At 41.6% G+C, this 27,745-nt stretch overlaps 1 long non-coding RNA gene across 1 annotated transcript; it reads left to right on the forward strand.

Moving 5' to 3' along the window:
• Positions 1-701: 701 nt before the first annotated feature.
• LOC110363050 (uncharacterized) lies at positions 702-27,745 on the forward strand. The gene is made up of 3 exons (XR_010471667.1): positions 702-1,053; positions 25,571-25,678; positions 27,623-27,745. It is a non-coding gene; the product is annotated as an uncharacterized LOC110363050 (long non-coding RNA).

Genomic DNA, 27,745 nt, shown 5'->3' on the forward strand with positions numbered 1-27,745 from the left:
AGGGAGGGAGGGTGGAAGGAAGGGAGGGAGGAAGGAAGGAAGGGAGGGAGGAAGGAAGGAAGGGAGGGAGGAAGGAAGGGAGGGAGGAAGGAAGGGAGGGAGGGAGGAAGGAAGGGAGGGAGGAAGGAAGGAAGGGAGGAAGGAAAGAAGGAAGGAAGGGGGGGAGGGAGGAAGGGAGGGGGGGAGGGAGGAAGGGAGGGAGGAAGGAAGGAAGGGAGGGAGGGTGGAAGGAAGGAAGGGAGGAAGGAAGGAAGGAAGGGAGGAAGGAAGGAAGGGAGGGAGGAAGGAAGGGAGGGAGGAAGGAAGGGTGGAAGGAAAGGAGGAAGGAAGGGAGGGAGGAAAGAAGGAAGGGAGGAAAGAAGGAAGGGAGGAAGGAAGGAAGGGAGGGAGGAAAGAAGGAAGGAAGGGAAGAAAGAAGGAAGGAAGGGAGGGAGGGAGGGAAGAAGGAAGGGAGGGAGGGAGGGAGGAAGGAAGGAAGAGAGGAAGGAAGAGAGGAAGGGAGGAAGGAAGGGAGGAAGGAAGGGAGGGAGGAAGGAAGGAAGGGAGGGAGGAAGGAAGGGAGGGAGGAAGGAAGGAAGGAAGGGAGGGAGGAAGGAAGGAAGGAAGGGAGGGAGGAAGGAAGGAAGGAAGGGAGGGTGGAAAGAAGGAGGGAAGGAGGGAAGGAAGGGAGGGAGGAAGGAAGGAAGGGAGGGAGGGTGGAAAGAAGGAGGGAAGGAGGGAAGGAAGGAAGGGAGGAAGGAAGGGAGGGAGGAAGGAAGGGAGGAAGGGAGGGAGGGAGGAAGGACGGAAGGAAGGAAGGAAGGAAGGAAGGGAGGGAGGAAGGGAGGAAGGAAGGGAGGGAGGAAGGGAGGAATGAATGGAGGCAGGAAGGAAAATAGCACCGACGCAGGAAGAGGAAATTGCTGGAAGCAATGGCAGAAGAGACAGAACATGGCCAAGCAGCAAGAAGTGTAAAGTGATGCTCCTGCATGATTTGTTGTGGTCCCTTCTGTCCTTTTTCCTCTTCAGCTGTCTGCCTGCATCTTCCTGCAGAGAGGAACAGAACATGCAGCGGTGAGTGATGAAAGTAGGAAAATATCTCCTTCAGGAGTAAGTAAATTCAAAAGGAGCTCTTTCCTGTGCATTGCTGATCCTGGTGGCATATACAGCTCTTGAATACACAATCCATTTTAACAAACCTGTGGAGTATATGCAATTGCCTTTTTTAATGTGATCAGATTTCTCAGAGCATCTTTTAGATTTATTCAGTCGATTTCCCACAATCTTTCTAAATTTATTTCTTAAATAGTCCTTTAAGAAGCTATTTTCCTTTTCTTACCATTTCTTAGATCGGTGCCTCTTGTTATTCTGAATTTGTTAAGGAAGCTGCCAGGGGACTATTACAAAATGAACTTTCCAGTTAATACAAGTATTCTGTGTTGGTTACTTGCATTAGTCACCAGTCATAGCCTGATTTGACATTGTTTGAGCATACATTAACCTTCTCACTCCTCCTGATGGGGTATTAGGAAGTTACAACTACGTATCTCAAAACAGCTATAAAAGGCTTATGCCTCCTGAAGAAACATGAACTACATTACAGTAATTCGGAATTTTCTGGAGAATGTTTTTTATCCATTAATGTCATTTTGTGAAGTTTGAAGACTAAAGAGAACTGTTCAGAGGAAAAAACCTTCTCAGTAAGAAAAACTGTTCAGTTTTTTGAGTTCACTTATGTTACAGGTTGTTTTTGCACAGGATAGAAAGTTGACCTTAAAACAGTTTCCTGAAGTCCTCCTTCTCCTAATCAAAGCATAATTACATTTTCATTTACTAGTTTCACCTGCATCTCTTTCTAAAGCACAGTTGTCTTATAAACTTTTATTTTCTAGAGGTAAATACCATGCCCCTATAAGTCTGTGCATCTTTCAGGTGCAGGAGATGCCCCATTGCCTGAGAAGGTGCTTTTGTTAATTAATTAAATATCAGACCAGAAATGGTTCTAGCATTACTGTTTCCCAATAGTGGTGTATTTTCAGCTTGTAACTAAACATTAAATAAACAATGTTAAGGCACACAACCCTACAGAGCAAGGCAGGCTCTTCAGTTTGTTCACCGCAGTCCCATGCACTGCGTGTCTCATCATTGTTACCTGACGAGCACCTTATGGCCAGTCCGTGGTGAACTTGTGCTTCTCAGAGTTTCAGTGGTAGGACCAAAGGGTGGCTCCCAGGTGCAAGGTACAGCACATGGGACGCGTCCTCCTGCAATGTGAGACCTCTTGCAGAAACCCCATGCTTCTGTTTTCCAAATTACAGCGTGAAAGAAATATTTAAAACAAGATGTGTTAGAGTCTGCATAAAAACATCTGAGTGCTCAGTGACTGAATGTATTCTCTTTAATGATATGAAGTGTTTTCATGGAAAAGAAAAAGAAGCCCCACTCCCAGAATTACTGTGATTATAGTGATATGTGCATATGTTTCTGAATTATTTACTGTCATTAAAGGGGATGTTTGGGCTAGTTTCCAGGTATCAAATGCATGAAATAAAACCAAATGGCTTTGTAAAGACATAAGTACATTTGTACCACTCTAATTTCACATGCATATATTTTATGGTTTATTAGTCATATTTTTATCACTAGTATTTAGGATTCTTCCACAGTGTATACACTTTTTGTAAAATATTTTTTATAAAATACGGAATGTAACAGTCCAGTTAAAAGAAATTGCTTTTTGTATATTTTTAGATAAAATTGTCCATGATGAGTTGTAATGGCATAGAAAGTTGCAACGCCTTGTGCACTTTTTCTTCACTTTCTTCCAGATTTTTGGAAAGAAATGCTAGAACTCCCACTCCTAACCCATAAGAAATATAATTTTCTGACCAGTCTTAGCTGTTGCTTTGCTGCCACTTTGCTATAATGCAGGCTAAACCACACTTACTGACCCCAGGGGACATACAATGAAAGTCCTTATGACAGAAAAAATGTAAAAGACAAAAGGCACATGCAGAGAGAGAAATTACTTTCTTCAGGTGCCAGGGCAGATGTAGCAGCAGAGCTGCACCTAGAAGTCTGCATGGCCCCATCGTACAATTGTACTTGCTTGGCTGCAATATACTGCACAGTTTTCAGGGCTTTTGCTTTTGTTTTCTACTGCTATTTCATTCTGTTACCTGCTATCATATATAAACAGTGTTTAGTTTTTCTCAGCATGCCTTATTTTTGATAAAAATCCAAGTGGAACATGCACCTTTCTATTAAGAAATATGGATTTTGTATGTATAATAACCTTGAACAAAGCAGAGTATTTTTCCCATATGGCAGGCAATTGCTTGGTAATAAAATAGTTTTTCCAACATAATAAGGGATAGTAAAGATAAATATTAATGTAGTGTGATATCCTGTGTCTCAGGAGACACCATTAGTTTTTAAATTCACTATACACATGGTGTTTCATACAAGTTGCCACAGTGATACCACATCAAAACCCGAACAGGTGCTGACTGCATACAAGTGAATTGCAGAAAATTACAACAGCAACTGTGAGGGTGATGTGGTATTTGAAACACCCTAGAAAACTAGCAGATGCACTGCTGAGAGATATCAACGTTGAAAGCATATCCCTATCCTCTTCTAAATATGGGATGCTGGGTTGGACTCTTCCTTCCTTTAGACTGTGCTGCATCCTGCGGAGATGATGGTGGGAGGTAAGACCGTGATGGTGCTTCAGCATCTTCTTGATGCTGTGTGCTGGGCTGACTCAGCCTCCGGAGGGACTGGGGATTACAAAAAGGTACCAGCTGGGTCAGGGCCATTACTTAGGTGAGGGGAGATGGAGGGCTGCACCTCCAAACATTGCTGTGCAGCACTGTCTTGCGAAGGGCAGTGAAATGGCCAAGTCCAGGAGTGCGTCAGAAGCCAAGAACCCAACCAAAAATGTTCTTTGCCAGCTGGCTTGCATGCTGGTCACTCTATCAGTCCACCTGCATTGCCCATGTGCTCAAAAATGTTGCAGCTTTATTCACGCTTCTGAAAAGCAAACAAACCCCACAAACAAAAACCCCAAGAAATCTCAGTTAAATAAGCTTTTTATAACAAACGAAAGTTTTGTGGCATTTTTGTTCAGTGCTGTTCAGCATATAATTGGCATGTATTTCCGTAGGCAATAGAAAAAAAACAAGAATGTGAATTACAGCTCTCAGCATGGTGATCATGTTTTTCCTATGTTGTACTGTAGCAAAATAAGTCCTAATCATGCTCTAAGTCCCTTACACAAACAACACAAATCCTGCGAGCAACTGAACTCATCTATAATGTCACTCAGTGTAGATAGGAAGGTCACTGGAGTTGAACTCAGCTACATAACTGGTATCAAAATCTTCGTAAAGTGATAGCCCTAAAAATAAGTATACTGACATGAATTTTTTTGAGTCATCTTACCCTAATGATCTCCTGGCTGTGTTTGCTTTGCTTAGAACAGAATAGGGAAATTTTAAATAATAACAGCCTGGGCTCAATCTATTTTCCTTCTGTCCCTGAATTCTGCCTTTTTTTGAGGAGAGTGCTTGTAGCAGAATAGAATTAATCAGTTTGTCAGTGCACGTCTAGATTTTGTTGTGCAAAAAACAGCACAATCAACAATATTTAATAATCCAACTTCCATGTCAGAGCTGGAACGAGTTCTGCAGAAAACTCCTTCTTGCTGTTAAAATGGATGGTGACAGCGGAGAACTGGTGTGTACAGTCCTGCCAGAAACAGCCTGTAAAAGACTCCAAATTCTAATGAACTGTGAGGATTTAAATATTAAATACAAAGTTAATTTGACAGTAAAGAGAGGAGCTGGTTTCCCCCCAAGTGCTGTCCAGGCTGGAGAAGTTTCCTGAAGAGACAAGCAGAATATTAATGGGGAAGAATCTCCCGTAAATGTTACACCACTTAGCCGGTAAGTCACTGATCCACAACACTTACTCTAGTCATCTATTATTAGTGACACACACCTTTCAAGATAATCCCACCGCATGACATGTGTCCCCATCAGCGAGGTCCAAGGTTCTTCATCTCCACCTGCCCCTTGACACCTGTCTATTTGCTCTGCTAAACCTCCCATACCAGCAGGCTCTTGGGGACCGTGCTGTGCCATCCTGTGCGTCAGGGCCTCGGTCTCCATGGGCTGCACAGGCACGGCTTTCCCTCCACAAGCAAAATACCTGCAGGTTGTCCCCTGAGGGCAGGGATGTAGCTGCAGGGCACCTGCAAAGGGCTCAAGTGTTTTCTCCCTTGACCACGTCCTGACACCCCAGCTGAGATCCAGCCCCAGTGTCAGGAGTTGCCTGATGGCTTTTTTTCTCTTTATTGCTTACAGTGGAATGAGCAAATGGTCCCTTGTGCTGGCCATTTGCTTTCACATCTCTGCACATTTTCCACAAACTGCCTGGGGAACTGCCTGGTCTTTCCATGTGCTCCACGACTCCCACATCTCCCTTGTCAAAGATCTGGAGTACCTGAGAAGAACAGTGCTGGGTTTCTTTTGACTTAACAAAAATCTGCGCTGTGTAGAAAGTTGTGCAGAATTACAACAAATATGTCAGAAAATAAATGCAAATCACATTTCCCAATTGTGCTTATGCTAAAATATACCCTAGCATCCATTTTTAAAGTGAAACGATATATTAGCTTTGCCTGTACAAAATAGGAGACATCTTAAAAAGTACAAGTTTCAATGTTTTTGCTGTCTATTTTGAAAAAAAAAACCCTCTCTATTTGCATCTATATTTTAAAATATTCCCACTCTGGAACTTTTTCATGCCATTCTTCATACCCATGAGGGATATGTAGGGTTGTTATGGAAGCACTATCGAAAATGAAAACATAACTTTGACTGTAAGAATCAGGATATCTTAGCCTTCAAAATTTACACGTGCTGCTGGAAATTGCTAACTCAGTGCCACCTGAAATGCTTGTTTGCTAACTCAGTAAATGAGGAGTCAGTTGTACCTGTTAACAGAACAATGCCCACATATGGAGATTTGCCTGTCAAAAATCTCTGGAGGGCATGAGAAAAATGAGGAAGGCTGTTATGACTGGTTGAAATGAACAGCCACACTGCAGTTTATCCCCCAGCCTGAGGGAAGCTGGAGAAATGGAATAAAAAAAAAAGATAATATCAGTCCCTCTGATCCAAACGTGTAGTTTTTGAAGGGTAAAGCCAGCAACTTGGCTTCCTCCCAAAAAGGAGCAGAAGCTGAGGGAGCTTGCTCAAGCACAGCACTGGCTGCCAGGTTCTGGGCTGCTCCTGGTGTGAACAGCTCTGGGGCCAGGCCCTTGTAGCACACAGCACATTGCAGTCCAATCCTACAGTGGACCCCAGACCTGACTATAGGTCGCTGTGCTGGTTTGACTGAGAGTTAATTTTCTTCATGCAGTTAGAAACCTTTATTTTTTGTAGCTAGCACGGAGTTTGTTTGGATTTAGTTTGAGAACAGCAAGATAACACACTGTGACAGAGTTAATCTTTTTCTTCAAGTAACTTTCCAGTGTCTTTGAATTGGAACAAAGAGAATGAAAGAACTTGTCATCTTAATTGTCATCTGGGAGCCAAGGTCTTTCTGAGCTCTCTGCACACAGGTGTAAGGCAGCTGGAAAGAGGGACATAGATGGGGCAGAGCTTGACTGACATCCAGACTAATCCATAAGAATATCCCGTGCCATTAACATCATGCTACATATTTAAGAAGAGATGGATTTTCCGGCTAGGGAGTCAGAGACCTGTTCCGGTTCTGGTCTGTTTCAGTCGAGTTCTGTTTGGGAGTTCTTTTAGTTTGGCCTTTTGCCATCCTGCCATTTTGCAGGGGACCTCTGGGCCTCTCTGCATTTGTGTTTTTTTCCCCCTTCCCCTGGGATCAGCTGTTCAGGATCAGGGTGCTTTCTCTCTTCCCAGGTCTGGCTGCTTGGTGCAGATGGAGGTTGTGAGGAATTGCATTGAGTATCTTTTATTTCATGTTCTATTTCCATTTTATATATATTAGTAGTAGTAGTGGTATATTAGTATTATTTTGTTATTTTATTAAGCTGTGTTTATCTCAATCCACAAGTTTCTCCCTTCCCTTTGATTCTCTCCCCTTCATATGATTCACATCCAGAGCTTCAGCTTCCTCATCCTAAGGCTGTTGGGAAGACGAGCAGTTGGGTTCTTTTGTTTTGCTATGTTGGGTTTTTTTACTTGAAGAGTCAACACCCGTGAGATTTAAACTGAGGGTGCTCTTCAGTCGAATTATCACCACTGCCCCAGAATCATTAGAGGACAACACCCCAAAGATTAAATGTCAGCTTTTGTACTGACAGATGAATTGGTATGCACTACATCCTGATGCAAAGTAAAAGTGGGGGTGTGGAGAAGACAGAGCCAGACTCTCCTTGGAAGTGCACAATGAAAGGACAAGAGGCGATAGATACAACCTGCAATGAAGACATCTCCACTGGAAATAAGAAACCTCTTCATGAACTGGTGCAGCACTGGATGTCTGGGCTCTCCTTCCACACTGTTTTCAAAATGCAGCTGGATAGTGCTGAGCAACCTGCCCTGACCTGGCAGCAGCCCTCCCTGGGGCAGGGAGCAGGAGATGGGACCTCCATGGTCACGTGCAGCCTGATGGACCCTCAGGACACTCCGGAGAGGAGGTGTTCCTTCACCCTTTGCTGAGTTCATTCTATGAGTGAAGGGTGCTCACCAATAACAGACTCAAGATCACAGTAGTCGTGACGTGAAAAAATGATAGAGCATTTTTTAATAAAACCCGCAAATGAGGCAGTGATAGCATGCATGTTTCTGGTCTCATAACTCAGCAACTTTTTGTCTTTCCTCCCTCCCCAAATGGCATGTCAGGAGCAAACATGAATCCAGACAGCAGGGTGCTGGGCTTGCCGTGGCAGTGATTTAAGGCTGAAGCCATTCCCATCAGCTACTGTTGATACAGGGAATTGACAACTAATTAACACTTAAAGAACTAACAATTAACACTTACACTTAAAGAACTAACCCTAGCCCACATCACTAAAGCTAACCCTTTAACCCACATCACTATTGCCTAGCCTTGCTTAATTCTGTGTAAGTGTGTGAGAAACAGGACTTCACTGACGCCTTGCAAAGATCATAATCCTTGGGTGCATCCTTGGGTGAACTAGAAAACAGAAACTTGGGCACAGGACAAGAAATACGCCAGTTTTAACCAACTCAGCAGTCTGAGACCTAACCAACTCATCACACTGGACCAAAGGTGACCGTGTACGGAGAAAGAGGACCTGTGTTCATGATCACTGTGCAGCTGCAACCAGGAGAAGCTGGAGGTGGAAACTGTGGAAATGGTCTCCCAGAACTCATTGTAATAAGAACCGCCTTCTTGGGGACAGGTCATGAATATGTATAGGTGTTCCTAAAACTTTCATGAATACGTAACACTTTACTGCATTTAACCAAGCTCACAGCTACTGTAATCTCACACACGTATTAGGTGAAATGATTCCCCATGTGTCCGGCATTGTAAATAAATACATACCTTCCTTATAACCTCAAGGGTTGCAAGGTCATTTCCGTGCCTCACTGTCAATCTGCTCATGCCTTAGATGCTTGGGTTCCAGCTGTACTTGCAGTTCCACAACAGCTCTAGTGCTCTTCTGGGGACAGTGCTGGGTGGGATAATGGGTAACAAGCACAGCCTCTTGACACAATTTTCAATATTCTTGAAGTTCAGTGAAGATTTATTTCTTTATATTCCTCTTTCTCCACTCAAGTCCTTCTTCCTCCCACACAGATGGTTTCTAATAATCTTGACATCATCAGGGCTTGCATGTCCAGTCACTTCCAAAGTCACCAAGAGACGGACACTAGCACTGCAGCAATCCCCTCCTGGTAGGAATGCAGGGCTGACATGTACGCTGGGATTTAACCACCATCCCTCCCTGTTTTCTAGTGTTGTGTCAGCTCAGGATGAAATCAGAAACTGAACCTGCAGCTGCAGTGCCTTTGGTGTGAATGTGCAACCTTAATTAAAATCTCTATCAAATCACAGACCTGCCTGTGCTCAGACTATTGCAATATTATCCATTCCCTATGCCTCTGCTGCAGTTCCTTATGGTATTTCAGTTTTCTCATTAAATCCAGACCAAATAGCCCCATTTTTTTCACACAAATTTGAAGAGGTTAGAGGTCTGCTAGTTTCCTTGCAGGCAACTCATTTGACTTGTCTGTCTTACTTTCCAATTATAAAATCCAATTTACTCCAGTATCTTAGGGCTTGTTATTAATTTAATTTTAATGCAAGGAAACTGAATGCAGCTTAAATGATATATATTTTTTACTCTCCAGGAACAGGCCATATCATGATTTGCCTGGCTTGGTCTGTACTTAATACAGGCTGAATGTTCCACTGCTCTGCCCCTTCTACAGTAATACTGAAGTCAGTTACTTCAAAATCAAAGATATGCTGAAGGTCACAAACAGTGTGTGTTTTTCCACAGCTCTCTATGGCAAGGTATATTATAGATGCAGAAAAATGCTTTCTGTGCAACAGTTTGTATACTCCAGGGAGTACTTCTTGCAACACTGTGTAGACCTTAGGTCCACCTTTGATTCAGGATGGGAAAGAGTTTGGGTTTTTTCCTTTAGACGGTTACTTCAAAACAGAGCACTGTCGCAAGCAGGCGCACTAAGCTTGTATGCAGGATGGGTGGTATCAGGCTGTGTTCATTCTTGCTCGTATGGACACACTTGTAGGTGCAACTTAGAGCCAGTGGACACTGTGAAACATCAGATTGCAAAGGATTGGTTATGAAGTCAAATCCCATGTATATGTATTTTTCCATTTGGTCCAAACAATAAAATCAGGGTCAACATTTTGTTTGTTAGCAAGATCCCCTAGAAGTTTGTATTCCAGTTCAGTTCATTATTCAGCAAAGAGAAAAAAAAAATGTTGAATTAAATGGTGCTATTAAAATGCTAAAAGTCATTGCCAAACTGAAAGTTTATGCTCATGGTCACTTGCTTGGTAGTGGAAGCTATGCATTTAAAAACAAAACAAAACAAAACAAACACTTATCACATCCATGCAAAATACAGAAATTCTGAATAAAAACTGGTTTGCTGTTTTCTCCTGTTCAGACCCTGGGGAAAGTCCTATATGTGCTGATTGACTGGAAATACTGAGCATTTACAGCTCTTTTGGAATCAATGGCCACAGCAGTTCCCCAGCACCTAACCATTCCTGTTGCTGATTTTCCCTGAATTCACTTCAAAAAAATGTTTTTACATTCTTTTATGACCAGATGCTCCAGTGATTACAAGTACCACCTTCAAGGGACAATCTGCTAAGCTGTTCTGCTCCTATAAATGGGAAGAAACAGAGAAGCAAGTTACTACTGCCCTTCCACTGTCACAGTCGCAGTCCAACATGCTATGTGCAGGATTTCATAGAATCATAGAGTAGTTTGGGTTGGAAGGGACCTTCAAAGCCCATCTAGTCCAACCCCCTGCAATATGCAGGGACATCTTCAACCAGATCAGGTTACTCAGAGGCCTGTCCAGCCTGGCCTGGAATGTCTCCAGGGATGGGGCATCTACCACCTCTCTGGGCAACCTGGGCCAGTGCTTCACCACCCTCATTGTGAAAAACATCTTCCTCGTGTCTGGCCTGAAACAGAGAATGAAGTTACTACTGCTTTTCCACTGTTGTGGCAGTCGTCCCACACACTACATGCAGGATTTCTATTGAGGAATTTCCCGGCACTTTTGCAGAAGAGGTTAACTCAGGAGTCAACTCAGCCCAGTCCAAGGTGGTTACAGCACTTTTTGCTTTATGTCTGGAATTGCCAAGATTGTTTATTTCACAGTGTCTATTCCCCACACACTCCTTTCTGAAGTCTTTTGACCTTTGGTTATGTTATAATTCAGTGAGTTGCAGCTAATTAATTATAAATGATCTAGTTACTTAATTATAAATGAACTAGCACACAGATCAGATGAAGCTTAACTATGGCAAAGTCACTGCTTAGAACTTCATGCAGCTTCGCCTGAACAGCTGCCACCATCCTGTCTATACTTTACTGCAATCTTCAGTACAGATACACCTGCTAGTAGAAGTGACTTGTTTTCAGACGAGAAAGCAGACAGGAAAGACTATATAAGTCTACATAAAAGCTTATTAAAGAGCATACATTGTATGTGGTGCATTGCTCCAGTACTGAATATTTAAGTTGGGTTGTTAGTTCGTGCTCGGCATTAATCCAACACAATTCCTACCAAATCAATAACTGACTCAAAGGTCAGAATTTTGGTCAGTGTTGAAGGTGTTGGATATCCCACAAAAACAGACAGAGGCTCTAGAAATCTGAAGGGTCAACACAGGGAGATCCAATGTACAGACCCCGTGAGAAAAACCATATTGCAAATCTAAGACACCCTGGGACTGAGTTTGGAATAAAACTGTGAGGAATAAGGAGCTGCAGGAAAAAAATAAATCAGTACTGAGCATTTCTCTGTGGAAGATCTTTGCTTGGAAAAAAAACAGTGATAATTATCATATTATCATTTTTCCCATATTCATATAAATGCTAAGTAGAATTCCCCTGGAGTACATTATTCAGTCTAGCACTTCTCACTGCAAGGGGACACAATGTTAATTCAGTCTCTGTTCTGTCTTTATAATAAATTACTAAGCCACCATCAGACAAAATCAGCTTTGTTTTGGAAAATGACGATTTTTAGAGTAGTTGTGTCACATAACTTTCAATACCTATTTTTTAAATTGCTCTGTATTTAAATGCCACTTATTATGAAGGCATTTGTACTGCTTAAATATTTTTTGTGAATCAGAAGTATTTGCTTTCATTTTATTCAGGACAACTGGATATGCTTAATACAGCTTAAGGAAGAAAAGTGTCATACCTGTATGAAGTCACGTGTCTTCTTCCACTTAGGAGCCTTCATGGTTCTTGAAGAGACACAATAGTTTCCAAACGATGCTATTTTCTGTGGATAAATAGTACACAATTTCTGTGAGAATTAACCAAGCACTATTAAAATCAATAAAATTAATAAAAATAAATAAAAATTAATATTTCTTTAGTCTTATTCCCATAATTATAACTTTTTTGGTGCTTTCATATGTGTAAATGGGGTTTTGTTTCTGCTGTTGTTTAAGGCACAGCTGATAGTGAGAGCCACAGAATCATATAGAATAGCTGGGGTTGAAGGGACCTTCAAAGCCCATCTAGTCCAACCCCTTGCATGAGCAGGGACATCTTCAAACAGATCAGGTTGCTCAGAGCCCCATCCAGCCTGGTCTGGAATGTCTCCAGGGATGGGGCATCTACCACTTCTGTGGGGATATTCTCATGTAACAGACGTGTTTGGCATGACTGCCATCATTTGCCTCTCTCCAGTCACTGATCATTTGTTCCCAAATTTTGGTCAAAAGTGTCATATGATGGCTGTTCCTCTCAGCAATGGGTTATGGATACCCCGCAGTCCATGGTTCAGTGATTCTGCCAGGGATTTACGCTGGGTGTGGAATGAGGAGAAGTGGGATGCTAATGTTGGGAAATTCATCCGCTGGCTGGCCAGGACAGATGCACCGTGGTGAAAGAAACAGTTTTGATGCCAGTTTTTGGTGCTTGATGCCAGTGGAGAAGTTTAGTTCACTCAAAAATACATTCAAGATATAGTTTACATTTACCTTATATTTTGCTTGCCAGCAGCTCTCAATTCGAATGGCTCTATTTGCAGTTAAGACTTGCCCTACCCCTCAGGCACTCAGGCCCAGTTGTCTGAACTAGAGGGATCAGATCATTCCTAGGTTTTGGGCTAGACATTTTGTGGAGCAATCATTCTCCCAGTTAACATATAATTTTATTTGAACTCCTTATTTGAACTTTGTTTATCAGGTGCAATAGCTCTAAACCTAGATATGAGTGGTCCACTGCTGAATAGGGTGAAAGCAGGTCTGATACTAAGTAGTTGTCCTGAGAAACCCTAGGAAATCAAATGAAACCTAATGCGTCTGCGTGGTGGTATTGACTTTCGCATGTCTCCACAGCAGTCCTTGAGGGCGAACTTTACTAATTAGAATTTGAATTAGAATTTTTCACTAGACCTTTTTTTGTGTGTGTGCTTTTGCAATGTATTTCTTCATAAAGTATTCCCCAAACATTGAGAACAACAAACAATTTAATAGACATTAATAGATGGCAAGAGTGCATTCTGGGTGTGATCGATGTATGGTATTTTAAGCACACTAGAAGGTATTACAGATGACTACAAATCACAGTTAGAAGTCAGTTGCTTTATTCTTTTACATTATGCAATGATTTGCTACTATTTATTACAAGATTTATTAAATAACCTTACCCTTGTAAGCTGCCTTAGATGGGCTTACGATATTAAGTAAAATGCAACATTAAAGTGACTTGAGTACACTTGTTCCTGTTACACCTTGTTGTCTTCTGATCATACTTTACTTTTGTCAAGATCATTTTTAGTTCTCACTTTGCATTTACTCTGTTGCAGTTTCTCCTACATAGATGTCACCTGAAAATTCGATCAGCTAAGGCTTTTTCTATCATCCAAGTTATTACTGAAAATATTAAGTAATGCCAGGCACTATGCAATTAAAATTACTTCAATTATATATTACTAAATGATTTTAATAAAATATTGATCATTCAAGACAGCATTTTTCTGGGTGTTACATCAGTTAATCTGTAATTTAGGATATTGTTATCAGATCTTTTCAACTATGGTGAAAGATCTGCCAGTGTAAAATTCCCCCTGTGCTCAGTGTGCAAGGGGCAGGTGAAGTGCTTGTGCAAAGGGCTGAGCTCTGAGTCTCTCCTGTAGCCCCATCGTGCCCAGTGTATGTGAGCATTAATTGTGGCTCCATCGCCTGCACCATGCAGCAGTTTGGGGAAACAGCTGAGGATGGCAAACCAGTGCAATCTCACCTGGATCCTCAGATGCAGATTACTTGCAAAGCTGCTACACAGCAACAAGTTGGTGAAGGGTTTGGAGGGGAAGCCATATGAGGTGCGGCTAGAGTCTCTTGGTTTGTTCAGCCTGGAGGAGACTGAGGGGAGACCTCATCGTGGTCTACAGCTTCCTCACAAGGGGAGCTAGAGGGGCAGACACTGATCTCTTCTTTCTGGCAACCAGTGATGGGACCCGAGGGAATGGCAGGAAGATGTGCGAGGTGAGGTTCAGGTTGGACATTAGGAAAAGATTCTTCACCCAGAGGGTGCTGGAGCACTGGAACAGGCTCCCCAGGGAGGTGTCATGGCCCCAAGCCTGACAATGTTCAAGAAGAGACTGGACAACACCCTCAGACACATGGTGTGAACTGTGGGGTTGTCATACGCAGGGACATGAGCTGGACTCAATCCTTGTAGGTCCCTTCCAACCCAGGACATTCTATAAACTTCAGCTGCCACATTTTCTGGCAGAAAGGGCAGACTGGGCAGCAGCCGAGGTCTGGGGCAGTGGTCGATGCTTTCCGAGCAGTGCTGATGTCTGCCTGGACAGCTCAGCCGGTCCCAGGGAAGACAGACCAGAGGAGAAGGACACAGTCACAATCACAAAGGGAAAACTGCTTCCAAATATAGTTCATTCCTCTGTCCTCTTGGATGAAACTCCCATCGAAGTTTGACCAAAGAAGGAACCCCGGGTTATGAATTATTTGGAATCACTCGTAGATTAATTTACAGCTTATCTTTAGTAAGTGTATTTTCATATGTATGTACATTTATCTGTGGCTTACATGTACAATGTTTTCCTTCCCTTTTCCACTTGTTTCCAATTCTCTTACATTCAGAATATCCTGAAATGAAATTATTGTCTTTGATTTGTCCTGTACTATTTACATGAAGAATTATGTCATTTTCAGAGTTCAGTTCTTGAAATACAAACTGTTCATCAAAGCAGTAAAACAATTTTTTCTCTGCAAACATTTGCTGCCAGAATTTAAACAAAAATCCTTTGGGTTCTACTGTGCTGAGAGACTTAATATCCTGTCACACTTCTACCTATATTTAAAAATTAATGACTTGTATTTGCAGTCAGTCTTACATCAGGCTATTCTTCCCTGCAATTAATTCCTTGTGGGCTCTCTCAGGGATGTTCCTTGCCCTTATTTCTGATGATGATCCAATTCTCAGACTCCACTGAGACTTCAAGTAATTGAGAATGCAGAGGTTCTTCCATTTTTTGCAGACTGATTTATTCACTCCTACCAAGCATTTGTTCCATTTGGTATCTCCCATTCTCTGATATGTGTATATATATATTAATACAGATCTATCTATCTATATATACAAGCATATATATATATATATATATATGCTGTTAATTAAATGTTGCAATATGGGATGACCTTCACAACAAGCTGTTTGATTACTGGGATTCATTCCATTAGACTGAAATGAATCCAGACTGAGGAAAAAGGTACATACTTCACTTTGGATAGTGTTATTTTGGCAGCTTCTTTGGAAAGTCTGCTGTCCTCGCCAAGCCTGGCTTCAAAGCAACAGAAGGAAAGGACATATCAATAAGGCAAGCAAATAAAAGTCATTTGGTCAAACTGTAAAGACATCTGGTGTTGGGGCAAAGTAAATCATATGTCTTGCTTTGACTGAAGCCTAGTCATACTGTGTAAATTATAATTTCCCAGCTCCCTTAATTTATTTCCAATTTTAGCTCGCTGAGTTAGATTTCTCACTGCCTTTTCTGATGTGGCAGACTTAAACACTGTTGTTCAAACTCAGGAGCATCCTGCTTTGCCCTTACTGCAATAACTGTACGAAATGCGAAGCCACTGACCCAAACTGTGGTTTTTTAAACTTGTTTTATTCTGGTGGGTAACTGCACTGAAGAAGATATGCCAGCATGTGCCTAATTAGATAATGCAAATCATTCATATAAACATAATAAATGTTTGACTACCTTCATTAATAGGTTCCTTAGTAAAGAGGCAGTTAGAGGTTTTGTAACAAGGCAAGAGCAGGGGGCTGAAAGCCTGCTTGCAAAAAAATAGATAAGCCTTGTAGCTCATGGCCAGTAATACTGAAGGAGAAACAACGATTTCTTTATACAGTAGGAGGAAAAGACATGTTTTACTGCAGGATTTAAGAGAATAATTAGCAGACAGTAACTTTAAAAAGAAAATAAGCTACCTGGAGTCAAAATTGCATGCTGAGTGAAAGGCCATAAAGACATTACCAGGAAAAGCCAAAGAACAACAGCATGAATACAGAGAAGGAACATGCCTGCACCTTCTTTTACCCAGCTTCCCAGAATCAAGCTCCGACTGTCTACATTTCCTTGAATTATGGATCAGATTCCCAGATGCAATCTGGTGCAATGCCGTTGCGATCAGTGGTGCCACGAGTGGGGTTTCCCACACGAGTGTACAAGGTCAGCTGGTTAGAAATGCCCCAAGGAATATCCTTCCCACGGAAAATAACAACCAACAAAATGTTGTGCAGAAACAGGTAGATACCAGCAGAATTACAGGACAAATTGTACCTTGTCTCCATTTTTATCAACTTGACCTTGCCTTGAGAAACCTGCAAGGTTGTATCAAGAGACTGGAAGTCCTAAAGAGGCTTCCTTTGGTAAAGTCACCAGCTCTACAGCAGCTGTGGTGGTGTAGATGCTCAGGAGACAGGGTACCCCACATTTTCCCACTGACAACCCACTGCTCTGGTTATGGTCTCAAGCTTGACAAGGCTGCAGACTTCTCCCACCAGCTCCTCTGGTCCACAGACAAATTCTACCTCTCATCATCACCCACAGTTTCTTGTTCTACTCAGCAATTATCTGCACTTGGAGGAGCTCATTCATCGCCAGCACTGACATTTCCCAAATTAATTTATTCTATTTTGGCAGGAAATTCTAGAAGCTCATTGTGATTTCCTTTGCAAAAATTTAATTTTTCAGCTCTCTCTCTCCTTCTGTAGGTTTATTTACAGTGCATTTGGGCTGAAAATGAGCTGGAGTTCCTTGTGCCACTGAACTGAAGTCACTTGCAGCCCACAGTTTGCCTTCACTTGCCTGAGATCCTTGCAGTGACATGGATGCTCCACCAGCAGAGATGGACCCAGACTGCTATGTTCCAGGTCTTTGACTTGTGTGCTATGGTGCCCTTTAATATTTGTGCTTCACCAAATCACCTGTGGGGCACAGTCCTTGCTTTTGGGGGGAGGTGATGGACAGAGCAGTGCAGCACAGGGGACAGCAGGTCAGGCAGACAAGGCTTGAGCCTTGTTGAGATGACTTGGAGGGACTGGGGACAAAGCCAGTGCCACTTGTCACACCCATAGCAAGGGGACGGGGTTTAAAGTAGTTTTACCCTGGCTGCCTGTCCACTCAGCCAACTCACATGAAATAAACACATCTATACTAACTCCATCAATAATTTTTTAGAGCATGCTGAGGAAGGATGAGTACCAAGCCCATGAAAATGTAAATATTCATGTATAGAGAGTAATCAGCACAAACTTTAGGAAAAGTGCTTTATCTAGCTTTTTTTTTTTTTTTTCCCCTGATTCCAAGATGAGAATTTTAAAGCACTAATTTGGCTAATAAACTTGTAAAGTAATTTGATATGCTGGAAAATTACTTTTGAAAGGTTAATCTTTAAAGAACTATTTTTGGTTCTTTGAACGCTGGTGGGAACATAAAACAGGAGACATTAGTCACATCACCACCATTTTCTAACTCACTGTTTCCTTTGCATTCTTTTTAAGTTCATCTCCAGCTCATAAAGTGATTTTAAACATCTCTGTTACTTTCATGAGGATGTTTGTAACATTCTAAACCTTATCTGACAAGAAACTCTTTAAAAATATGCCTAAGCATTTTTCTAAAGTTAAATTATCTTGACCAACACTAAGATGCCAAAAAAATGACTGCAGCCTATCCAGTTAAGAAGTTATTTCCCAATCTGCAGCATCTCATGAATGCTTGGGGGAGGGAGAGAAATAAAGAAATGCTATCAATTATTGGTTTAAGAATAATGTTTTTTCAGATTTTGGAATACCATGGATCATGGATCTCTTAAAGGCCATTGGCACCAGCAATTAATGTCCAAACTTTGCTGTTGTGTGCCCCGTGATGCTGAAATATTCAAGGCAAATCTTAGAATCCTCTTCCTTCCAACACTTCTTTTTGAAATGAGTTTTCTGAAGGATGTGACTTCTGTAATGGATTGCTGCCTAGCCTGGCCCTGCAAGAGTAATTCTTTCTTGAGAAGCAGAGGCAGGCTTTGCTATCAATGGATTTGGAACGACCTGGGTCATTTTGTTCTACTCTTTTTTTTTTTTTTTTTTTTTTCCCCCTTTCTAGCAGTATAACAAGAAGACTGAAAACAACTGAACATTTATTTAAATACTCCCACTTTCAGGGAGCTTTTGGTCTTCATTTTTGTTTTACCTGAGGAATAAAATACTGGCACATCCAAAAAACATAAATATAAAAGCTTGGCCAGTACTCATTCTGGATAGTGATGGTCAGAAAATTTGTCTGTTACGTATTTACAAATCCAAAATCTATATTTTTTTAAAAAGGCTGCACATGACAATTTTGTGATACATTAGAAGAGTTAATTTTTGTTTAATAAACACAATCTCTTCCAGAGAAGAACAAATACATCTGTAACTGTGTTCTGGCATGGACTACAAATAAACTGTCTCGTCTCTTGTTACTGTCAGCTGGCATATATCTTCTCCTTCTTTATGTGGATTTTTTTTTTCTTCAGGCATAAGAATTAGCACTTTAGGGACACTGAGTTTTAAAATCTTAAATTCTGATTCATGTTGGGTTGTACAAATCTGATGCTGGAACAGCTACGAAAGAGTTAGCAGACAGACTTATTGGTTCCTTGGCTGCAGGTGAGTAAATGATTAGTAACACCTGTCATGAGAGGCCAGATTCTGTCAGTTCTGCTAATTGTCTGAGGCGGGTGCTCTGTCAGCAGCAGTCTTGAAAGCAGGAGTTGAAACCCCAGAAGAGGATGGGTAAGCCAAGTAGGAAACATCCAACTTTTCTTGGTGCTGTGAAGGTTTTCTAATGCTGGTGTTCTTAGTCCATCAGGCTGGCAAGTGATGCATGGAGTGTGCTGCTGTGGTGCCCTTAGCAGGACCCTCAGATGGAGCATGAGCATCAAATGGAGCATGAGTGGCTTGTATCAGAAATAGTGTGGCCAGCAGGACTAGGGCAGCAATTATCCCTCTGTACTCAGCACTGGTGAGGCCCCACCTTGAACCCCGCGTTCAGTTTTGGGCCCCTCACTACAGGAAAGACATTGATGTGCTGGAGAGAATTCAGAGAAGGGCAAAGAAGCTGGTGAGGGGTCTGGAGCACAAGTCTGATGAGGAGCAGCTGAGGGAACTGGGGCTGTTCAGCCTGGAGAAAAGGAGGCTGAGGGGAGACCTTATCACTATCTGCAAGTACCTGAAAGGAGGTTGTAGCATGGAGGGGGTTGGGCTCTTCTCCCAAGTAGCAAGTGATAGGACAAGAGCAAATAGACCCAAGTTGTGCCAGTGAAGGTTCAGATTGGATATTAGGAAAAACTTCTTCAGGGAAAGGGTTGTGAAGCGCTGGAACAGGCTGCCCAGGGAAGTGGTTGAGTCACCATACTGGAGGCATTTAAAAGACACATAGATGAGGTTCTTAGGGACACGTTTTAGTGCCAGAGTTAGGTTATGGTTGGACTCGATGATCTTGATGGTCTCTTCCAACCAAAATGATTCTATGATTCACCCTGTGAAGGCTGTCCTTGGAAGAGAGTTCCTCTGTAGCCCGTAGCTGTCTGGTGAACAGGGGGATTAGTGCCTGGTACTGCGGTGAGAAAACAGCCTGAGAGAAAATATTGCTTTTAAGTTGTCTGAAAAGCCAGTGAATAGTGGTAATGAAAGTGGTGTCAAAAAAATCATTTGCTTCAAAAGGGTTTCCTCTCATGTGAATTACAAATTCAGGCTGAAGTCTAGAGCTAAAATAGGGAAAACCTCTAGTCCCTGGCCCAGGGCTGCCCCAGGTACTCAGCAGAGCTGAGTCTACATCCATGCCTCTCTGTGCAGTGCACTCAGGGGACTTCATCCATGCTGGTGGAGAATGCTATGCCTGCCTTTGGAATGCCTTCTGTGCAGGTGATAGTGATGCCCTGCTCTAGATAGGTTATGTCTAAAATGTTCATAGGACTCTCCCTTGAGGTAAATCCTACAATAGGAAGCACAGGTCCTTGGCTCAGCAACACAGAGGACCTGTTTCTACATTGCAGCATGGCACTAGTAACATGGGGATGGAGTTGTGGGAGGCCAGAGTTGTAAAGAATTAAAACTAGTTGCTTGTCCTTGCAGCTGATGGAGAATTTAATCTCTGGTGTAAACTAGCAAGGGGCAAGATGCAGACTACAGGTCTATGAGTGAGTACAAAACAAACAGCTGGAGGAGATTGCAAAAGAATCTGGAGAATCTTGTAGTGCAAAAGAATCTGGAGAACAGTACTGTCCGAATATCCCTCTCTGTGCTGTGATTTCCTCTCTCAATCAGTGCACAAGCAAGTTCATGATCCTTCTGTGCACAGGCTTGTGTTGGCTATGCAGAATGAGAAGGTCAGACTTGTAGTATATTTTTTAGGGGAGCATCTACCTGCAGCTAGACTTGATCTTAGCAGGATAAGACAGCTTCTTAAGGCTTTTCCTAACCTCTGCACATGCTGTAAAATACAGTTGACCTTGTGGGTGCCACTGAATAGGCTTAGTACATCTTGAAGCTAACTTTCTGGAACACTTAAATACGGAAAAGTCAAGACTGAGACAACTTCATTGCAAGGCTAGCTATATTTAATCCTAAAGCCTCAGGAAAATGTCAAAGATGGCATTGCAGTAGGAAATCCTATTTTTCTTAAGAATTGTATGTGGCCTAAGCAGAAACATTGTTTTCCTCTGGAATCCTAGATGTTTTGTCATTTTAGAAGGTAGACCTTGCAGCCTGATAATACAACATTTGTATAGATTCATAAGCCTGTAAAATGGATCATTACTTGCACAAAAATCCATACCATCTTCTTGGCTTAATATAGTAGTGAAAGAAATATTTCCAAGATTTCATCCGAGGAACAGATTGGAGATCATGACAAAGAATGAGCATGTAGTGTAATTTATAGCTTGCCTGAATTAGACTTCTCGTGTCTGATCTGCAGTTAAAACTGGATATAGTAGGCTTAAGTTGGCTTCGTCAGCTAATGAAGAACTTGTACCAGGGTAGTGGCTGTTCACTTAGCCTGGCTGTGTTCTGCGATCCGGTCTCTGCAGCTGTTTCCTGATCTTGTTGATGTGTTTAAGGAACACACATTTGGTACTCCAAGCTTCTGGAGGTGGTATATCTTCACACTTCCTGCAAAGACTTAGCACTATACTTTACAGAGTAGTAGAAACAAAAGCCCATTAACATAAACAATTAAAATTATTTGGGGAGATGGATCCTAGTTCAAAGCAGAGTCTTGAAGTTCAGCCCCACAAAAGGTTCATGGCCAGTTCTGCTGCAGCTCAAAAATAAGATCCAAAGCATGCATGTCAGATCTTGCTCTACCCTAAGCTAGTTTGTTAGGGTAAATATTTACATATTTCAAAATACAAAATAGGTATCAAACCCAAACTTCTGCCATAGTAATAGACAAAAAAAACCCAAAATGTAACATTTGCTTGAAAGTGACATATGGGTGTGGAATTTTATGTAGGAAACCAAGACACACTCACACACTATCATAAGCAGTAATGATAAGCTATTGGATATTTCACTTGAAGGACAGACTAACGCCATATAGATTTATATATAACCTGCTTGTTAAATGAATGTGTGCTATAGAAAAGGGACCACCTAATTGTCTGTTAGAAATACTGTCTTGCTTCTTTCTCAGATTTAATCCCATTTCACTGCCTGGGCTATTGGAAAAGCTAAACATAACAATAAGGGGAGGTGTAAACCTTTTTCGGGCAGCTGTTTTGTTCTTATTTTAAGTGGCTACTGTGTCTCCTTGTTGTCTGTGGCACTGAAATCATGAGGCATTCTCAGCCTCACAGTTGCTGCCAATGTAAGATGAGGTGGCCTTCGGAGATGGGTTAGATGCCATCACTCTCCAATGGAGGTGAAACCTATCAACCCTTGGGGAAAGGTGGTAGCCCTTGGGGGTATGTCTGGATTGTGACTAAACCGCAGCATTGTAGAGAAGGCAGATACATCTGAGCTACTTTAACTGGAGGGCCATGGCAGCCTCATGGTGGTTACTATAAGCTGCAAGCCTTTGCGAACCCTTGAAGGATGCTTTGGTTTCTAGACAATCTTGTGCTCCATGCAGCTCAAGCTGAAGGGCCACAGGTTTCTCAAGCAGCCGGGATTTGCCTCTGCAGTGACACCTCTGGATCCAAGTGTGATCGATGCTCAGAGTCAAGCGTGATCGGGAGGGGGGGGACACGTATGTGTGTGTGGGCAACAGCAGCAGGCACCAGGGAGGTGCTGAGTGAAGGGAATGGACATGGAGCTGCCAGTAGACTGAAAAAAAAATGAAAAGAAGAAGGAAATGGCAAATCCCAGACTGGAAGGTTGTGTGAGGACATATGGCACGGCAGAAATATAGTATACAACAGGAGGGTAGCGCAAGGGAAGCAAGTGGAGTACAGAGGTAGATGGGGGACAGGAGTGTGTGTACAGAAAGTGTGGAGGGAGACATGACCAGGCCAGCAGCTTCTCCTGTTATCCCAAAAGCAGCCTGGTGTGCAAGCAGCTGAATCTACACACAGAAGTGAGATATCATTTTATTATGAGACTGTGCAATGTTGGGAGCTCTGTGGTTAAACTATAAAACTAGCACACCTTCTTCACAGTCCTTACATCATTTATATTTTCAGTTTTGGTTGGTACTTCCCCAGGTTTCCACTCCCTTTCCAGGACTGGTCAGTAATCTATATATGGTTACACAATCATTTTTTTGCACTATGTATGCTCATGGGTTGGCCTTCACCTGGGCAGGGGTCTTTTGATCTGTGGGTATGATTTTTAGTATTATAATGAGCTTATGATGAGCAAAGTTCATCCAAGGAACACTCTACCTGACAGTTTCAAGATATATGTTAAACAAAAGTAACTAATTATGGGTGTCCCAGGATGTTAAAACTGCAAGGACAGCAGCTCCTGATAAGGAGAAACTCACATCACTGTAGTATCTTTTTAAGAAGCAGACTGACCTGGTACTGGTCCCCTGCTTGCATATCCTTAGGTCAGTAACTGCTGACAGGATTATATTGCCTACATATCCTTAGGTTAGTAACTGCTGACCGGGTACCTTTCTTTACATGATAACGACTACATTCCTATCCCAAGCTAAAGTTACAGGGAAGGAGGGAGCACTGGAGCAGCACTTGCCTGGTTTTTATCTGAAAGATGGTGTCAACAGCAGATGAAAAAACAATGTTGAATCTCCAGTGAAGAAAAAAGGCAATTTAGGAATCATGAGCTGAAATGCTTTAAACTCCTGGGATCATTAAAGTGGTGACACAGTTGCAGCAGTCTTATGTATGGAAAGTAAAACTCAGCTCTTTGAAATGGGGGCGGTAGCTCTGAACTGAGTACAGTTCAATACCTGATAAGTGTTGAAAGGATAAATAGCACAACAAGGTTTCATTTTCTAGAGATGTGAAGGGAAAAACACCTCCTTCTCTAAGCAAAGATTAGTTTGCTTCCACTTAGCACTCACCTTCAGATGCCCAAATTTAAATCAGTATTCAAAATACACTGTCATTTCTCTTGTTCCTGAAAGTAATTGTAGAAGCAGTACACTTAAGCTTTCCAACTGTAAAAATAATTTTCTGTTCTATCTATCTATGTGTGTAAAGAAGCTAAATTAAATGAGTTACCAGAATGAGATATTTCACTTAAAAATTTTACCTTTCAAAGAGGCTTTTTCAAAACTTGATTACCATCACATTGCTTAACTTGCTTTACTGTTGACCCATTACACTGAAAGGGGTTAAATTACACCCATTACACTGTTAAATCCACATACTTCAGATTTTCTAGAAACCATTAAGGCTCCTGAATGCCTATGCAACCAGGAATTAAATATTTTCCATTTCCATCTGAAACTGATTTAAAATGGTGTCTTATAAATTTGCAGCACAGACTAATACCATGACTAATTTGGAGTTAAAGCTGCATATGCTAACCTAGTAAATGTCCCTGTGCTATAGCAATATAGCTTGTTTATAAGTGGCTTTCCTGCTCTCACTTTTGTTAGGATATTGTCACATGGACACATTGGCACAGTTCCAGAAAAAAGAGATGCATTTACTCAGCATGAGTTTCTTTTTCTATAGCAAAAGCGTGAGCCACAAGAGCACTCAATGTGTTGCATGCAAGCCTTTATCTTCTTTCTATACAGGTACTTGCCCACAGAGAGAGAACTTTGTAACAATGGTGACTCTTTCAATAATTCTTTTTTGCTAACCTAACTGTAAGTTCCTTTAGCAGAGTATTCAGAAACTATTTCTACAATTGTGCATTGCAGACCATGCAGAAACAGTTAAGCGCAAAATATTAAGAACAGAAAGGTACAATGGAGGGAAAGCTTGTGCCTGTTCTCACCAGATAATATCCACACTGCACTTATATGCATCTCTATAGCCCTAACAGGAAAGAGAAATTGGAATTGCTCAGCTAAACTTGTATGTTAGCCTCCTCATTCTTGTTTTTTCCTGTGCTTTGAACACAATAAACCCTGGAGAAAGCATAGGATCCACGGTCAGAACTAGATTTCTACGTAACTGCACTGTGGCTAAAGAGATTCAATTGGCATCTGCCACTGGAGACCAAAGGTGAGCAAGCACGGAGAACCAGAAGCTAATGATGACTTGCCATTGCCATACAGGCATTGCCTGTTTGTTACAGAAATAACAGCTAATGGGCAGACAATGCATTTCAGAGGCCCAAGTGCTCGTAAGACATAAAGTCTAAAACGATCTGGCAAAATACTGGTAATTGCTGTGATGCTATGAAAAATAAACCTTCTAATTGGGGAAGGTTTGTCTGGGTTTGAAAAATATGCCAAAAAAACCCAAGTACATTGAAGCGTCTGTCAGGTAAGGGAATGATTTATTTCTGGTATATGACGGGAAGAAATATAGATATGGAAAACTTGACCACCGAGATTCAGTTTTCTGGGGGTCTAGTCAGAAAAGTTCTCCCAATAGAAGGGAAATCTGATGAGACAAGCTAGACATAAGATCAATTGCTATAACGTCGGAGAAACGATATCATCAGTGTCTGGGATTGCTGGAGTGCTCATTGTTGAAAGACTACACATGGTATTATAGCAAGGATGTCAGAAGAAACAAAAAGAAATTCTGCATAATTTTGGCCCAAAATAGATAGCCATGGATCCTGTTCTCACACAACTTTAAGATTATCAGCATTGTCAATTTAATTTTTCTGACCAACAGATCCTATTTCTTACCATGGTCATTAAAGACTTTCTTCCTCTGCTTCTGTGAACAGTGCCGGAAGTTGGTTGGTGACCCTTCCATGCTGCTGCTGCCAGTGTATGGTGATTCCATGGTGCAAGCCAACATGGAGACATCCGCTGAGGAAACAAGATGTTTGCATGTGAGATTTTATTTTACAATCTGTTTTTGAGCAAATCTGGTGTTCACGGCCTGCACCAATGAAGAGAAAATATATCTTTTGTAAGGCTTTCAAAAAGCTCTGTCTAGTTGATAGTGTGGCAGCTATTACTTAACAATTCAGGTCTCCAAGTCAGTACCATCAACAAGCCATAGAAATTCCCTTTGAGTAGAGTTGAGCATTTGCAAAAAAATCAGCATTTGCACTCATGTGTTGAGCCTAGCCTTCCAACTTTCATGAAGGTAACATACTTTTGTGGCCATGGCTTCCCTGGAAAATTAACTTCTACTGGAATAATGAAATTGTCTACTCATGGAAGGGAGCAAAAGTGCAGGGTACGGAACTACCATGGGAAGTAAATTTGGATTATGGTACTAATTGTACAACCTATCAAAGTGACCTCGGTTATCACCGTACTCAAACCTCCTTTGAATTATCTTCTTAAAAATTCATCCTGATATACAGCCTTACACATGGACATAACTCTTTACAAAGTGTTTAAGCAGTTCCTTCCCTACAGGTTGGAGGAAGTGACGTAGGAGATTCTGAATAACTTGGCTATCTTCAGCTACTTAAAGCGGCCTTATCTTACAACTTGGAGGCCACACAGAAGCTCTTAATGCTGTATAGTTTCATGTGGTCTTATTATACAAAGATAAATTGCTTTGCTCCCATCCTAAATTGCCTGTTATATGGAGCTGTGCTTCTAAATTAATAACAAATGTAAGACAATAGGTAGAATTGCAATTCTGTAGGAGGAATTAATCTGTTAACACTTTTTCTTTGCCACAGGCTTTAGTAAATCTTTTAGTTGAAGGTGAGATTAAACCTATGGTTCCAACATCTTGTTTAAAGACTCATGAAGAATAGATATCCTTGCCTTTCAGCTTTTTCATCAGATCACTTTAATTTGGCCAGATGCTATCATGGCCATAAATCTCAAAGCTAAAAATAGACTTGACTTTTTTCCCCCTTATCCCTTAATTCTCTCAAATAGATAATGATTCAGTGCTACCTTGTGACCTTTCAAGTCTAGCTCACTGCATGTTAAGTGAACATACTGATTTGGAGACCAGAAGTCATCCAATGTTTTTAAAAGAGAAATAAGAATTTCCTATCTTTTATTTAAAGCAGTAGGTAAGAGCCAGGTGACTTTATTCCCTCACTACAGGACATACACCTGCCAACTCTGGAGACTAAAAGCCTGGTTCTGTTTTTTCACTTCAAATAAATCTATCACAAAATCTTTACTTTTTACAAGACTGCTTGATAATACGTGAAGCCATTAAAACATTAGATCTTGCTTTCATTTGTGCTACCATACATCTTGAGTAATTGATTAAGGAAAACTGACGCTAGATTTGTGCCACCATGGGAATGAGTAAAGAACCATCATTAGCTCTTGTCTATATGACTTCAATATTAAATGCTACAAAGGGACTTTGTTAGCATCTTGGTTTAAAAGAAATGTTATGACAGAAATGGCTTTTTTTGAAAGAATAAACTGTAGCAGAATATTTCTGTTTAAATGTTTAAGATGAAAACCAATAGCACAGCATCAAGACTTGAAAGAGCAAGCAACACATATTAATTCATAAGGAGTTCAGTCTTTGTGAAGGATGGCACTCAACACCAGATTTTCTGGCAGTTTCTCAGGCATGTCCTTGTGGGGCAAATCCCAAAACATCTTGGCAGCCTCAGACATCTGGTATTTACACCACTGACATGATGCAGTTATCCAGAAGGTGCTTTTAGGAAGCTAGGGAATTCAAGACTGTAACTCTGTTTCATTGTTTTATTTTCCCTTTATGTGCAAGAAGGAAAAATATGCTTCTGGTCAAAGGCCTAGCATAAATGCCGTGCTGGATGAAACAGGAATACATGGACGTTTTGCACTGAATCACCCTCTGATTTGCTTCTTGGCAGGGACATCAACAAGGAAAGGGATGTGCTCAATGCCTTTTGCTGGTTGTTTGGTGAGTATGCACTTTTTCTGGTGCTTCTGGTTGTGCAAAGTAAAGAGTTTGAGCCCTCTTGTTAATTAACTCC

This window comes from Columba livia, chromosome 3 (genome assembly GCF_036013475.1).
Source record: "Columba livia isolate bColLiv1 breed racing homer chromosome 3, bColLiv1.pat.W.v2, whole genome shotgun sequence".
Classification (NCBI taxonomy): domain Eukaryota; kingdom Metazoa; phylum Chordata; class Aves; order Columbiformes; family Columbidae; genus Columba; species Columba livia.